This window comes from Lolium perenne, chromosome 6 (genome assembly GCF_019359855.2).
Source record: "Lolium perenne isolate Kyuss_39 chromosome 6, Kyuss_2.0, whole genome shotgun sequence".
In the NCBI taxonomy this organism is placed as follows: Eukaryota; Viridiplantae; Streptophyta; class Magnoliopsida; order Poales; family Poaceae; genus Lolium; species Lolium perenne.
The window spans coordinates 116,813,399-116,830,867 of record NC_067249.2 but is presented as its reverse complement, the minus strand read 5'-3'; the positions used below and the strand labels follow the sequence as shown (position 1 = coordinate 116,830,867).

The 17,469-nt window shown below is 41.5% G+C and overlaps 1 long non-coding RNA gene across 12 annotated transcripts; it reads left to right on the top strand.

The window, feature by feature from the left end:
- The first annotated feature begins 8,801 nt into the window (after nt 1–8,801).
- Nucleotides 8,802–17,252, top strand: LOC127323140 (uncharacterized). Of its 12 annotated transcripts, none has more exons than XR_007865410.1 (7): nt 8,802–9,609; nt 9,696–10,005; nt 10,099–10,262; nt 10,919–11,519; nt 15,488–16,218; nt 16,317–16,487; nt 16,866–17,252. It is a non-coding gene; the product is annotated as an uncharacterized lncRNA (long non-coding RNA). The 12 variants fall into 12 exon arrangements; XR_007865406.1 differs by having other exon boundaries at nt 8,806–9,609; nt 16,113–16,218; XR_007865407.1 differs by lacking the exon at nt 16,317–16,487 and having other exon boundaries at nt 8,806–9,609; nt 15,488–15,554; nt 16,113–16,218.
- The last annotated feature ends 217 nt before the right edge of the window (nt 17,253–17,469 follow it).

Below are 17,469 nucleotides of genomic sequence, written 5' to 3'. Positions count from 1 at the left end.
TATTATCAAGTAACATAGGACCATCATCTAGAGCTTTATCATAAACATTTGCTACGCAAAACTCTTTAGTACCATGCATTTCGACATCAGGCACAAACAAAGCATTATCATAAGATTTATCAAAATAGCATGGATTATCATAGATAACAGTAGCATAATTGTTCTCACAAGTTTTACTCATAGGGAATATTTCAAGAGAATCCACAGGAACATAACATTCATCGTCCTTTGGTAAGCATGAAGGACAATCAAATAGTGTAAGAGATAAAGAGTTACTCTCATTAGAAGGTTGGCATGGGTAGCTAATCCGTTCTTCCTCCTTTTGTTCATCACTCTCCTCCTCTTTTTCATCCAATGAGCTTTCAGGTTCATCAATTTCCTCCTATTTTTCATCCAATGAGCTTTCAGGTTCATCAATTTCTTCTTCCACAGGTTCCTGCAAATTGTGAGTGCATTCTTGTGCATTAATGAGTCTCTCTTTATAATCAATAATATAAGGATTATCACTGTAACTTTCTATGCAAAAATTAAGGATAGAAGAGACATAATCTTTAAGATCCTTACAAGAAGCACAAGTTTCATAATTTTTAGCCATGAAGGATTCGATCTCAGAAGCTCACATAAATAAGACAAATTGTTCTACCTCTTCGAACCCAAAATGAATATAGTTATTCCAATTATAGTTCTTAATTAAAACTTCTTCACTAAAGCCACATTGGAATTTCAGATGTTTAGTATCCTGTTGAGAGCAACAGTTTATATCATGGCGTTTAAGTAAGATTTTAGCAATTGTATTCAATTTTTCTATCACATCACTCATGACTTTACCCGTTCTTGATTCTCTATAATTATTATATAATTCTATAAGCTCCAAATATGTTTTTGGTTCTCCCATAACAACAGTTTTTAATTTTTAGGATTTTCAAATTTTTATGGATTTTCGGGTATATTAGAAAAGTAAAACAAGACAAAAACAAACTAGACAAAAGTAAACTAAGCAAAATAATACTAGACAGAAATAAACTAAGCACAAATAAACTAGACAAAAGTAAACTAAGCAAAACAAAATAAAATAAAATAAAAACATAGAGAGATGTAGAGTGTACTCCCCAGGTGAACTTATGAGTAGAGCTATGCCTCCCCGGCAACAGCGCCAGAAAATAGTCTTGATGACCCACAAGTATAGGGGATCGCAACAGTCTTCGAGGGAAGTAAAACCCAAATTTATTGATTCGACACAAGGGGAGGTAAAGAATACTTATAAGCCTTAACAACTGAGTTGTCAATTCAGCTGCACCTGGAAAAGCACTAGTAACAAGGGTGATGTGAAAGCAGTAGTAATATGAGAGCAATAGTAATGTGAATAAAGCAGAAGAATACTTGATAACACGTAGGCAATGGCACCAGAAAATAGTTGATACTACTTCCAATGTCATATAGGAACGAGTATATGATGATGCGAGATGGACCGGGGTTCCCAGCGATCTACACTAGTGGTAACTCTCCAATAACAAGTGACAAGTGTTGGGTGAACAAATTACAGTTGGGCAATGATAGGATTGAAATAGCATTAAGACAGAACGTCAATTTATTAATCATGTAGGCATGTTTTCCATATATAGTCATACGTGCTCGCAATGAGAAACTTGCATAACATCTTTTATCCTACCAGCCGGTGGCAGCCGGGCCTCAAGGGAATCTACTGGCGATTAAGGTACTCCTTTTAATAGAGCACCGAAGCAAAGCATTAACACTTGGTGAAAACATGTGATCCTCATATCACAGCCTTCCCCTCCGGTTGTCCCAATTTCTGTCACTTTGGGGCCTCGGGTTCCGGACAACAATATGTGCAAACAACTTGTAGATACAATCTAAGCAATAAGTATAGAGCTTAAATCTAAGATCATGCCACTCGTGCACTAGTGACAAGCATTAAACACAACAAGATTGCAGCAACAATAACTTCACAAACTTTATAGATAGACTAATCATAATGTAACAATCCATCGGGTCCCAACAAACACAACTCCGATTACATCAGATGAATCTCAATCATGTAAGGCAGCTCATGAGATCATTGTATTGAAGTACATGGGATAGAGAGTACCAACTAGCTACTGCTAGAACCCGTAGTCCATGGGGGAACTACTCACGGAGCATGATGGAGGCGGTGACGTCGATGGAGATGGCTTCCGGGGGCACTTCCCCGTCCCAGCAGGGTGCCGGAACAGAGATTCTGTCCCCCCGAATTGGAGTTTCGCGATGGCGGCGGCGCCCCTGGAGTCTTTCTGGAGTTTCGTCAATCCGTATCGCGTTTTTAGGTCGAAAGGGGTCTTATAGGCGAAGAGGCAGCGCAAGGAGGCGCCTGGAGCCTCCTCACCATAGGCTGGCGCGGCCAGGCCTGGGCCCGCGCCGCCTTATGGTGTGGTGGCCCCCTGGCCTGCCTCCGACTCCCCTTCGGTGTTCTGGAGCCTTCCGGGAAAAATAAGATATTTGGTCTTCGTTTGGTCGAATTCCGAGAATATTGCCCGAACAGCCTTTCTGGAACCAAAGACAGCAGAAAACATGAACTGGCACTTTGGCATCTTGTTAATAGGTTAGTTCCGGAAAACGCATAAAAACATTTATAAAGTGTGAGCAAAACATGTAGGTATTGCCATAAAACAAGCATGGAACATCAGAAATTATAGATACGTTGGAGACGTATCACTCTCCTCCTCGTGCGACGCTTGCTCCATCTTCATACCTGATCATACATAAGTGGAAAGACTTAGGTAGTATAAAATTCTCATCGATCAAAGTATTATTCAAGAGCGAATTCACATGTTGTTTAAGTAGCTTCGCACGAGCCCTTGTAATGGGTCCAATCCTAACTTCATTGTACTTGAGCTTCACAGCAACATCGTCTTCATCTTGCAATGACGGAGGTAGTAGTTCAGTAGGGATGTCCTCATCAACAATTTAACAACAATTCCTTTGTCTTTGATGTCTCTTTTGAAAGAGTTTCAAGATGTCTTCCCCGATGAGCTCCCACCTGGACTACCATCGCTTCGAGGAATTGAGCACCACATCGATCTCATACCAGACGCTCTACTACCGAACCGTGCCGCCCACCGCACCAACCCCAAAGACACGAAGGAGATGTTTGTGAAAGGCTGTCACATCCCGAAATTTTCTAAATTTTGAAATGTAAAATAAAAATAAATTTGATGCTTGATTGTTTGAAATTGATTGAAAATTCACAAAGATTTAATACTTTTTGAAGTTATTTAAAATTAATTTACAAAATGAGGTTTTCAAAGACTTTTTTTTTCAAAGTAGTTTTCAAAATCAAACATATTTTAGCTTTCAAGATTTTCAAAGCCTTAATGCATTTGTATTTGAGAAAACAAAACCCTAGAAAAGGCACTATAGCCACATAGACATATATGTCAAATTTTGGTTTTATAAAGTTTATGTTTTATCCCAAATTTAGTCTCATATTGAAGTATTTTTCATAACGAATCCAACGGTACCTCATTTGCATTTTTCCGATTTTATTTGAAACCCCAAAATGTATTTCCAATTTCAAAAAAAAAAGGAAAAAAGAAAACAAAATGGAGGGCGCGGCCAGGCCGACCGGCCCATCTCGCACGGCCCACCCGGCCGACTGGCCCAGCCAGCCCCGCGCCCAGGCCGCCCCCAGCCTTCCCCGGGCCAGGGCCCAGCTCGCCCGCGCACGCGCAGGCGCTGCAGCCGCCATGCAGCCGCACCTAGCGCTGCCCCTTTTCCTTTTTCTTTAGTCCCACATCGCTTCATTAGGAAAAATCACACCAGCCCTTAGCCTATAAAAGAGACCCAATAGAGCCGCCAGACACACACGCGCCCGGCGCCTCCTCTCTCTGCTCGCGTGCAGCACACGCCGCCCGCAAAGCTGTTTCCCTTGCGCGACGAAGCTGTTCATCCGCAACGCTATTTCACGAAACGCCACGAGTCTCGCCGGTAATAATTTTATTTCCGCTCTTTTCGTCTAGACTGTTGTATTTAACTTCTCAATTTTATTTTTTTAGATCTACACCTCCGTTTAGAATAGTGTTTCTTCCGTTAAGTTTGTAATTAGATCCTCTACAACTTTTATGTAAGAAGTTTTTTCATTCGAGCAACTTGCAACTTTTCGTACACCATTAGAACTGTAACCACTTATGTCTAGTTTTGTAAAATTCATATCTTAAGTTCTACATGTTGGATTTCGATAAACCCTATACCGTTGGAATCAGCAAATCACGTAGATCATTTTAGACATTTTGCATGTCAGATTCACACACTTTATTTTTGCGGTATCCCTTTGATCCGCAACATCGTCTATAAAATAATTCCTACAAACTTTTTCCGAGAGATTCTTTTGGCGGTACGCTTGTAATGGAATTTTCTACAACTTCCGTGTAGAAAGTTCTTCCATCCGGAGAACTTCTTCTAATAAGTTTTCGTGAAAAGTGTAGTCTTATAACTGGTTTTGACATAGTTCCTTTAGCCAAAATGATTTTTTATGATCATACCCATCTTCCAGGATCAGTTATAATTCTTTATCATGTTCACAGATGATGCATAGCTTACCTCTGGTTGTCTAGTTTATATTATTCAAATAACAATTGCGTTACTTGAGTAAAGAGTGACATATCCTAGTTTAGATTTTACCTTGCTTTAGTAGGGTGGAGATACTCTACCCCATATCACATGTGATGAACCTTTGTTATCCATTAGGCTCGCGAACCAAATCCCGATATCATTCATGCCTATACAACCTCATGCCGTTCAACCTTTCCACTTAGTTCGAACTATTCAAACTTTCAAACGAGTTACTTGCGTAGTTCAATATATCATTAGTTCATATCCAATGCTATGTGTGGCCTTGTGCTACTCTGATAAGTGTTATCACACTATGTCAATTGCATAAGCCTTGCTTTACAGTACTTCATCCAATAGCACCACCGTCCAAAATATTTGAATCACTTTGCAAATATTCAAATTCAAATATGAGAATTTGAGTATATATCCATTATTGTTTTCTATATTCCTTTCTCAACATGATTTTTTTTGTGAAGGTGAAACTCATGATCACATCCACCCACCAATACCACTAGACACTTTACCTTGAACCAATATCGTGTCTATCCAAATTCATTTTCATTCACTCCTTTGACTAGGTTTAAAACTATTCAACTTACAAATGAGTAAATTGAGTAATTCTATTGTTTATACCCAAGTCTATGTGTAGTTCATACTATTTTGAGTAATTGTTGTCACACTTATTCAGTAGTATTGTTGTTGCACTATTTGTCACTTATGTGGTTCAACTCACATAAGCCATTTCAACTTCCTTTCATGCTTTTGTAAAGCATAAAGATTCTTCAATTATATTTTGGATAATCCATCTCTTTCTAATCATATGACTAGTCATTCCAACATCTCAAGGCCATGTGTCTTGCAAGCCAAACCTCGTGCCACACCTTAGTACCATAGAGCGATTTTCGATTGTCGTCTTGTTTGATTTTGTTGTTGCTGAATGGTGTGTTTATGTTGTGCTATATTTTATATTATAGTTCGTACGGAGAGGCACATATTTTGATTAAGAGAAGTGAACGCGCTTCGACTACCAAAAAGGCAAGTGACATTCAAATCCTACTTATTTTATATATGCATTAGTGTTTTTCAAACTAGTATGCATGGTAGGATTTTGTTTTCGAAAGTTATGCTATGCTTATCAATCCCAGTAGTGTGTAGCCACCATGAACCCTTGCTAGGATTCTTAGCTTGCCTAGCAATAACAAAGTGCCACTGTTGTTTTGATCAAATTGGATTGTGAGTATTGGGAATTAAAATTAAGAACCCTAAATGAAACACCTGGGTGGATTGGTAATTGCTTGGTGGGCGGCTACTCAGGGCCACATTGTGGTTGTCGTCGCCTGAGGGTACGCATAAGTTGAGTGGCTACTCAGGGCCATTGTGGTTGTCGTCGCCTGAGGGTGCACTTGTGGATGACCACTCGGGATTAAAGAGATTAATATGTCGTCCATGTTTTAGATAGCTTCCAGTGCAGCCTTATGGTATTATGGGCTCTGTCGGGATTAAGTAAGCTGTGAGGTCCAACTTGTCAGTTAGACAGTGGGTGGAGGCGACGACCAAGGGAACGAGTCTAGCTAGTATGGTTGAAACCTTCTTCTGAAAATCTTATCTCATTCTTCTCTTGGGAAGGGTGGGTCGTAAGGTGAAAGTGCACAACCTCTCGAGAGTTAAACCTAAGATCTTAGCCGTGTCCCCGGTTATGGACAATTTGAGCTTTCTAGGCAGGGAATGTACGGAGGAATCTCGTCACCTTTTATGAATGTATTTAAAATTTTGTATCAACTTTTGAAAACTCATGGGAGATGTAACCATGTGATTATTCTAAAATCCATGGAGGATTTAACCATGGCGTGATTTCATAATGTCATTCAAAGGATTTCAAAATGTTTTGTTTTTAAATAAAATATAGGATAAAATTGGCTTTATGCAAATTATCCTAAGACTCCACTAGCCAAATATCATGTAGATAGTCATGTCTAAAAACTGCCACTAAATAAGTGTCATTTCCCAGTACATCATTGTACTGACCTCCATTCGTGGGGCTGCATATTCAAACGTGAAGGTTTTTCTGAGGAGAAGTGCGTGGTAGGATCTCGAGTCTACATTCCAACATGACTGCCAGTAGCACATGAAGATGATGAAGGCTCATTGATGATTTACTTTCCGCTGTGTTTGTTCTGAGTATTGTTGAGCTAGTCCACGTGACTATGCAATTTGTAAGGTTATACTTTACCCTCTGGATCAACGATGTAGTAATTTGATACTATTGCAATGATTACTTCAGTTTGTAATGTGTGTGCTATCAGCGATCCCGGGAATAGCACTATATACAGGTATCTTGCCTTTATTAAAAGGTAGGGTGCTACAAAGGCTTAGCCCATGTGCAGTCCCGATCATTCTTGTGCCCAAACCGGATGAAACACAAAGGATGTGTATGGATTGTAGACCCATCAATTTCATTACCGTCCGTTACCACCACCCTATTCCTCGTTTGCATGACATGCTTGATGAGTTGTGTGGTGCCACTATATTTTTGAAAGTTGATTTGCGTAGTGGCTATCACCAAATTTGCATGGCCATTGGTGACGAATGGAAGACGCATTCAAGACCAAGCTTGGTCTCTATGAATGGCTTGTCATGCCGTTTGGTCTTTCCAGTGCTGCTTTTACCTTTATGCGTCTTATGAACCATATCTTGAGACCTCCTATTGGCAAGAGTGTTGTTATGTATTTTGATGATATTCTTATTTATAGCAAGAATCTCGAGGACCATGTTCAACATGTGAGAGAAGTCTTATGCATCTTACACAATGAGAAACTCTATGCCAATCTTCCTAAATGCACTTTTGCACAAAACAAGTTGATCTTCCTTGGATTCGTTGTTTCCTCCAATGGCATTGAAGTGGATTCTTCGAAAGTTGAGGCTATTCATAATTGGCCTACGCCAACCACCGCTGGCCAAGTTCGAAGTTTTCATGGCCTTGTTGGTTTCTATCGTCGCTTTGTGAAAGGTTTTAGCACCATTGCTTGCCCCTTAAATGAACTTACTAAGAAGAATGTTCCATTTGTTTGGGGCAAGGCACAACAAAATGCATTTGATGAATTGAAAAAGAGACTTGCCGAGGCACCACTCCTTGTTCTACCAAATTTTGCAAAAACCTTTGAGATTGAGTGTGATGCAAGTGGACTTGGCATTTGTGGTATGATCCACGTCATGGGTCTTCATGGATCCGACTCCTAGCGTAGGTCGGTTGGGATCATGTTCCTGTTCCTGGGCTGGACTTCCGCCAACTTCTATCAACAGCAACTGGGCTGCCCAGTGGGCCATAAGCCACCACCTCCATCTATGGGCCACCCGGGCTTGCCGGATCTAGACCACGTCGTTGGCATACTCATGAAGTATACCCACAATAGGTTTATAGTAGATCTACAGCAGCTAACACCGGAGCTAGCAACTGCCTCAGTCAGGTTGGCTCTTGGCCCGAGGTGGATTCCTCCGCTATCACGAAGAATAACCCGATGGTTGCGATCACCACAATGGCTAGGAATTCGTTGGGCGATTTTCTTGCCCCTTATCGATGGTCGTGCGAGGTCTAACAGGCCTGAAACCATGGAGTCAATGACGTGGTCGTGCAAGGTCTAACAGACCTGAAACCGTGGAGTCAATGATGTGGTCTTGCGAGGTCTAACAGACTTGAAACCGTGGAGTCAATGACGTGCAGGGAGGGCCTAGCGCTAGCAGCTGACCTTCTGATGCAACAGATCAGGACTATCCGTAGTATCAAGGGCGAGGGAAGAGGTATCTTTATCTTTACTACTTAAAAAGAACGAACGTGTCCCCCCTTCTCCTCATACTTTCGTCGTCCTTTTGGTCGTCCGTCCCACCAAAACAAGGAAAGTCAATATCAATCAGGTGGGACAAGTAAGGAAATCAATCAATATCTACTACTTATTCTTATTCCCTATTTTCCCAGAATATCAACTCGGACATTTAATCAGCCTGGGCTAGTTTAGGAATCATCAGCCCAGGAATCACGCTATGGTAATCTTCATATTAATGGAATATCACGTTCCCACAAATCTATCTACACTACTACTTATAAAAAGAACAAACACTCACCAATATGTCAAATCTTTGGTTGTCCTCGCCGTCCGTCCCGCGCATGGCCGCGCATGGCCTTCTTTCGTCGTCCTTGTCATCCGTCCCACGCATGGCCTAGCGATCATTAATGCTCCCTGAAATCACGTTTCCCTTCGTTAATCTTCCAGCACATCCATCCACATTCTCTCTCCTCACCGAATCCCTTCCCACACCTCCTTCCTCTTCTCCCGACCGCGCCGAGCCTGGTGACTGGTGAGGCACCGGGTAAAATGGCAAAGCCACGCTCCGCTCCCTAGCAGGGCGGACGAGGAGGCGACGCCGCTCCGCTCGACTCCACTGTTCGATCTGTCGGGCAGCTCTCAGAAAAACATCCCAAGTAATCGCTCACAGCCAAAGCTTCCTGCGTCGCCGGCTCGCTGCTCTGGCCGCCCTCGCCCTCACATACTTGTCTGCCAACTACTTCCCGTCGGATCCGAGCCGTCGGAACCAGCAGCCCACACGCCGTCACCCTGTCCTTCCCGAGATCTAGGTGTTGCCGTCATGTCCGAGCTCTTGTCGGAGTCCTCCCCAATCTCCGTGTTCCCGTGCTCTTGTTGGTTTCTCACCAAGCTCTGGCTGTCGGCATACTCCCCAAGCTCCAGCTGGAATCCTCCCCGAGCACCAAGCACGAAGAAGGTCCTCGTCCTGGCCAGCCTTTACATCAATGAAGCAGACCTCATCAGGTGGTTGATTGATCTGCATACTAATGTTGGCATGGCCTCTGTATAAAATTCTTGGGAAGCCTACAGGAATTTTGTCACCGTCGTGCAGAAATTTTTGCAGACCATGTGAGGAACACAGGGAGCTTCCATCACTGCATCCACAATTTAGTCCTTATTTCAGTGGTCTCCGGCGCAATGTATTTAGGTCGTCATCATGGTCCTCTGCTTGGATTTTACTTATTTGTAATACTACTGTAAGGATTTAATTTACAGATTTGACTGTTGTTGCAGGTCGTATAATTTCAGTTTGCTGCCAAGACTATTCCTCAAAACTTTCACAGATGGCTAAGCCCATTGGCTAAGCCCATTGTCTGCTGCTCCTTTCATAGCACTTGCTGGATTTGGGTCCTAATTACTTGGTTTTACATTGAAAAGTGATTGCCCATAGCCATTACTCTCATAGAGTTCATGTGTGATTGTTGCATGATTCCTTGCATCTTCCCTGAAGACTGTTGTGCCTACAGGTTGCAGTCCGGGTGTGTCGGCATTGCTACGACTGGAAATCCACCTGATCTGGACCTTGGGTTAATTTCTTTTGCCGGTGAGAAACCCTGCCTTGCTTGGATTGTTCTTATTACGGTTGATTTCGGTCTGGTCTCTGACACACATCATTGTTGCTCTCTTGTTCGTCCAGTTAGACTGTCGCCGATCACCTGGGGTCTGCCCTGCCCCGTGAGTGATGAGATGTAGTGTGGTCGCGAGATGAGGCCCGCGCACACCAACTTCGACATAGTGAACACGGCGGCCGCCGCCACTATCTCCGTCGGGAGCCGCCGCAGTCAGCCTACCTTGGATCTAGTTCGTTCCTCTATCCATACTCTCCTGTGTGAATTGTATCGCCATCCATGTCTCTATGTTATACCTCACGGTTCTGGGCAACCAGTGGACTTGCAAGAGTTCAGAAATAATACATCACCTTGTTACTGTAATAAAAGGGGCACGCAGCAAGTGTTTGTGTTCTATACATTGTGGTCAACATTATTTCGCCAGGCTCCAACTTGGCAACTTTAGAGTACTTATGATAGAAACTATGGAAATAAAAAATAGGTGTGGATTGATGTGGTCTTAGCATTTTGATGATACTTTTAACTGTATTTCAAAAAGGCAACCCAAAATAAGATTGCAACCAGTCACACGCACCCTTCAACGAACATAAGATTGGAAAACCATAAACCTTGTGCTAGATGTGAACTGTGAACCAAGAACACTGAAGTTTTATGACTTAAGCCACAATTTTATTGGTGATACTACATTCAGGCGTTGTGGTCCTGTGTGGTTTCAAACAGCTTGTAGTGGTGAATTCTGCAGGTTTCAGGATCGGAAAAGTTTATCTATGTTTATGTGTATTTACTATTCAGTGGTGTTTCCTTGGATTAGTTTTGTCCTTTGCTTTATGTAAATTGTTTTTCCTCATTGCTCTCTGATCATCACCTGATTCATCTGTGATTTGGCAGTGACAAGATAAGGGAGGAGAGGCATGCGTATGAATTTTTATGATGATGCTATGACTGATTCAGATCATGTAATGTTATTCATAACCAACCACGAGCTGAGTATCTGAGATATCATGGTTCACCTTCATGTTCATAAATCAGATTTGGTTACTTAATCCAGGTCAAATATCAAAATATCAATCTTACTTAGAGATTTCAACTTTTTGTGGTCACGTGACACGGACAATACTAGGAGTGACATCACACAGCGCGGACTAGCATGAGGTGGCGTTGCACAAGCAATGACAACTCCCTGCGTGGCGGGATCCTCCTCCCAATGGTCGGATCATCCTACCGTAACCGTGAATCACATGTTGATCAATATTTACCACTCCTTTCCTTTTTGTGCGAGTTCTCATCCAATGTTCAAACTCGTGTCTATTGTTTTAATATTTTTGTAAAACAGCTACAGTGATTAACATTTGATGTTTTTGGTCAGTGTCTTCGCGAAAAGAACAAAATAGAGCACACACTATTGGATTCTGGTGCACTGTCTCTTCAGCGTAATCCAACCGATGATCCAAAGTTAATAAAGCTTTTGGAAGAAGAGCTCCAAAACTATGTGAGCATTTAGCATTGAAAAGTTGAATTTTCCATGATGATGATGTTATGTGAATATTTGATGGGATACTTTCTTTCATTTACTGCTTGATAAGGAAAGCGATCTTATCTCTGTCAGAAAACTGCAACCTATCAGTTCTTTAACATATACTGTAAGCTTTCATCACTCTTAGCAATAATCGTTGATGAGAGTTTTTTTTGCTGTCTTATGTGGCTCTCTGAGCTGCCATACAAGTAGAAAAGGTTCGGGCTATGGGAAGTGTCATATATTAGTTTGCACTTTGTTTCGAAAATATTTCATTGTTAATTTGTAGCAGTACAAGCATAGCGTATTGGTGCATTTTTACTCCCCTGTCTATACCTTGAGAATTGTTGGCTGTATTGTCACTACTTGGATAGGTGTAGCTCTCCTCCTATAGCCTGATGTGGTGTTTTTTTGTTCTTCGGCTCAAGTTGTTTGTGAGCTTCCCATTGCAGCTCACTTTCTCTTCATAAAGTTTTGTCCGAGGCCCTTCGAGTACTCTAGCGTAATGCCATGGGTTATCTATCAGCTTGCAGGGTCAACTGCTATTCAGAGGTTAAACAAAAGTAGGGTGTAGTACTTGAATACACTCTACAGGGTAAAAAGTAAAATCCTTATTCCATATTTAGCTTTGGTTGTCTTTGTTCTGCCTGGCTAGAAGTTAATGAAGTGAGATGACTAAGTCGTTCTTGGTGCTAAATTTGTTTTAGTCAAACTGTTCAATATTAAGCTAAAGGATGGACATTATTCTCCAAGACAGGAAAAAAAAACATACTGCACACCAGCTTTTTTTTTTTTTTTTTTTTTTTTTTTTGAACAACAAGGGCGCCAGGGGCGCTATATTCATTCAGCTCAAGTGCACCAAGCAGTATTGAGTACAAAGTCCTGTAGGTTTACATTTTTCAGAATTGAAACCACAGGACAAGTCTCCTGGGAATGAGTTGAACTACTACAAGCATATATAGGTGTATTTAGGCTACGCCTAAGCACCTGAGCAGCACATTTATGAGCAACTCCATTGAGATTCCTCGAGATATGGAAGACCTGTGGCGTTGTATTGGAAGTAACATCAAAGAAATTTGCCAAAGAGTTCCTCGCATTCCATTCCAAGAGGTGATGATCCAGCTTCCTTGACGCCGCTATTTTTGCCAGGACCTGATTGTCAGTAAGAAAAGTTGGGCCTCTTATATCGAGTATTCTTGCAATTGTTGCCGCAAGAAGTAGAGCTCGTGCCTCCGCCTGGAACACTGAATGTTCATGTGCAACCGACGCTTGTATCATGATGCACCATTTCCTGTCAGCAGAATCATCTCGGATGAAGACTCCGATTCCTGTCAATTGTCTCCCATCAGCATCCGGAACCTTTCTGCATTTCCAAGATGCATCTGCAAAAATCACCGGCCCATCAATTATTCTCTCAGATGAGATAGTTGTTCCTTGATGAGGAACTGTCGTCTCAGACCCGGTCTTCTGTCGATGTTTGGTCCTGCTTTCCTGGATACAATAAGAAGAGGCATCATATAGTTCAAGATTGTTCCTCAAGGCTTGAGCATTAATGCTGATCTGGTAAGGCATCCCATTCCTTCTTCCAAAAAGAAGATCATTCCTGGACTTCCATATACACCACATAAAAGTAAAAATATTGGGAAGCGATGCATGAGGATGATTCATATGCAGCATGTTCAAGATGATTTGTGTTAAGGAGGTGCAGTTTTGAGTAATGCATTCAATACGGATGTACCAAGGTTGTAAGAACCATGCTGCCTTGGCAAAGGGGCATGTGAAAAATAGGTGGACATCATCCTCCTGAAGCCCGCATCTGCAACAAAGCTTGTCTATATGTTTGGCGAAACGCCCTGCTCTGTCACCTGTTGGCATCGCCTTTCGAAGAAAGCGCCAAGCAAAGGTTTGTATTCGTGGAATAATTTCATTGCAGTTCCATACCTGATTGAGCAGCTGGACTGTGTCCGGAGAAGGTGGTATGGGTCGCTCCTCCTGTCTTTCTTCATACAATACCTGCACACAAGCACGATATGCAGATTTGGCATTGCATTTGCCATTCGGTGTTAGCTTCCAACAAAGGATATCCTGCTCATCAGTATTAATGATTTGAGTTTGCTTAATATTTTGCGCCATAGCAGGAGTGAACAACAAGTCGATAAGGTCTTCATTCCATATCCTCTGATCAGTAAGCCAAAGGTCCTTAACTAAGGTCGGGTACACAAAGCCAGGGGGTTGAATAATTAGCTCATCATAGATAGAAATCCAAGAGGGGCACCAGGGAGTGCTCCAAATGGAGATATTTCCTTGAGTGAGCTGGTAGAAGGTATGGGCTTTGAGAGTCGGAATAATTTTTAGAATAGAAGCCCAAAAAGCAGATTTTGGCTTATTTGGATTTGGGCGCCAGATAGAAGAGTCCGGGAAATACTTGGCCTTCAAGACTAAGTGGAGATGATCTTGAGGGTTTTGGGCAATACGCCAGGCTGACATGAGAATGAGACTTTGGTTCACAGCCTGTAAGTTCCTCACACCCAAGCCTCCCTCTTTCTTTGGCGCACAGATGTCCTTCCAGGCTTTTAGGCAAAGGCTACGAGTTGTTGCTTCCTCTCTTATGCCTGTCCACCAAAAAGTTCTAATGATGGCTGTAAGCTTTGAAATGAATTTTTTTGAGAAGAGAATGTTGGACATGTAATAAACAGGGATGGAGGAGAAGACTGATTTAATAAGTTCTAGGCGAGCAGCATGAGACAACTTGTCAGCCTTGTAGGTACTAAGCTTCAACTTAAATTTATCAAGAACAAAGTTATAAGCTGAGGTTCTGTTCTTTGCCGGGAGAATGAGAGGATGTCCTAGATGGATAAACGAGGCATCCATTTCTGGGACAGGGAATATATTCTTAATGGCCTCAACGTTACTGGAATGGGTGTGCTTACTGAAAAGGACACCAGATTTGGACCAATTCGGCGTTTGACCAGAGATATTGCAGAAAGAATCAAGTATTTGCTTCATAACAGTAGCTTCCTGCAACGAGGCCGTGCCACAAAGGAGTAGGTCATCTGCGAAAAGAAGAGAATGAATGGGAGGGCAGTTTGGTCCCAGCACAACGCCTTCTAGAAAATTGTGAGACATGGCTTCCTGAAGCACAAGAGACAACTCATTGATAGCTAGTACAAAAAGATATGGGGAAAGAGGACATCCTTGTCGTATACCTCTATCACTTCAAAATTTTGCAAACGGCTCGCCATTAATAATAACAGAAAAGGTAGGTGTGGAGATACATGTATGTATCAAGTTAATGAAATGACCATGTAACCCTTTACGAGAAAGAGCTGCCACTATAAAGTTCCACTCTAAACGATCGAAAGCTTTGGCCAAATCAATTTTCAACATAAAAGACTCTCGTTTCCAGGAGGAAAGAGCAAACGAATGAGTGATCTCTTGGGCAATGATGATATTATTACTAATGCGACGCCCTTCAATGAAAGCCTGCTGGGATGGATGAATATAATCTGGTAGATGAGGCCTTAGTCTATTGGCAAGAGTTTTAAATCGTGTCTTTCAATATCACCAATAATTTCTGATAGATAACACCATATGGCTTAAAGAAAAGCCGCTACATGGTTGATTTCTGTATGCACTATTAGGAACCTTCTCCTATCCGCTTGAGACTTCCGGGGAATTATTTTCTATCCATATCACATTTTTATCTTTAATTAACATTACCACTATATGAAATAGCTTTGGTTTCAGGTTGGTTATCATCGAATGGTTATCATTGTGTAGTTGATTGTCACAAGTTTGATGTTTTCAATCGATGCTTAGTGGTCATTAGGTAGAGATAGAGTCAACTTCCGGATTATTTATTAGAGATGGCATTTATTCTCTGATGTAGGAGTGTTTTATTTGCACAGCTTATGATTTTTTTCTTCCTTTTATATATTCGAAAGGTCCCCCTGGTCATCCTACCGTGTCTGTTCTACGTGGAAGCTGTCGCTGATGGTCAGCACGTGAATAGTTGAGTTTATTATTGTTGTTTGTACGTGTATATTTTTGTATCTCTATCGTTGCATTGTATGTATCTGCCTAACGGTGTCCAAAGCCAGGAGAAAATACTGGATTTTTTTGTAAGAAAGAGGGTGGCACTGGGGCTAAATACCCTTCTCTGTTATTCTTACTGAAACTAAAGGTGCAACCAGCCCTTCAGGTGATGGCAAAGGTCACCACAATTATATAAGATGGGAGGTAGATTTGCATATGATCTAGCTCAGTATTATGTAAACGGTAACTTGATTTACATGTTGATGTGATAATACATGCGTTGAAGAATAGGATTAGTTCCACCAGGTGTGATGAGCATATGCAATTGAAGGTGTTAAAGAACAGGGTATCTAAAATACTTTTGTTGATCAATCATTATTTTTGGCCGCCTCTGATTTATGCTCTTTCTTGTGCTTTCTTATTAACATAAATTTTGTCGGTTTTGTTGTCGATGATATTATTAGTAGAAAGCTTCAGAATGTTAAAAACCTCATATGGAACACTATCCTGAACTTGGATTCATTTCTCTTGCAGGTGCGAAGAAAATCCGCTGTCTACAGTATTGTCACAATGCACAAACCTTGGGAGGCCACACTAGATATCTCGTATAATGGTGGATTATTGAGCAATAATCTTCAAGGTAAACAGTCTAATATCTCATTTACATGCTATTTTGAGAAAATGGTTGTTAAAAATAGGATTAGCCCCAGCAGGTTGGATGACCATATGCATTTGCAGGCGTTGAAGAAAAAAATGTTCAATGTGCTCAGAGAGCAATACCTGTATACCTATGATGACATAACATAATGGATCATACCTCAACTTATTTACCATGGCGCTTGGAATTATTTAAAACTTGTGTGTAACCTGCCATCTATGCAAGTTACTCAGGCACAACAAGCTCTAGAGGTTTTTGTTTTTCTAATTCGTATGCATGCTATTTATGTTTTTTTCCATCAAATCGTTTAACATGGGAACTAACATGGCTACTGTTACGAATTCGAATTCACAGTACCATGTTAGGCTTGTGACTTTTGAAGGGGTCAAGATGTTAGGCTCTAACTTCACATTCTGCAATACCACAACCTGAAGGCACTCATCTGCTTTATTTAGCGTGCCCTATAAACTAGCTTCCATGCTTAATTATATGTTTCCTTTTACTAGAGATGAGGGATCCCCTTCTTTCCTTTTTTGCTGATATACCAATCAGGTATCACTCAGATGCTTGTGATAAGTACCTATTTTAGGCTTCTTCTCATTGCCACCGCTGTTTCTTGAAAAATACAGTTCTGCTTTGCTTTAACCATGATGATGGTTGGAGTTTCGGAGTCAACTTCACTTGCTCGGGAGTTTAGCAAAGTGCAAGAAGCAGTAGTCTCCATTTTCAGGATTGTTGATAGGATATCCAAGATTTACATAAGCTCAAAGGTAGGAACGATACTAGACAGAGTGAAAGGGAATATAGAGTTGAATCTTTACAGATTTGTGCTTTAGGATACCATCTGGAAAGGTACATTTGGTTACTTGGGTAATATATGAGTAGTAATTCTTACTGTTACTTGTGAGCTTCAACATAGTACGGTAATTTCGATGAGTTTAAGTTCATGAAATAATAGAACCAAATCTGTTTCTAATTCTATATATATTGAATATAGAATATTTTATTACCGCGCATGTACCTTCCCTTGAAGCATATGGAATCACTTGTCTATCCTTTATCCTTTCTATCTTCCTGTCCATCATCCCTTCATTTGGCAACACCCGTGAATAATCTCCATCCACATTCCCGCCTCTCCCAGATTCACAACGTTGCAGCCCCACCCCTTCGGACCACGTGGCTTGCAGTGTTGAGCACCACAGATATGTCCTCACTAGGCGCAGCGAAAGAGGC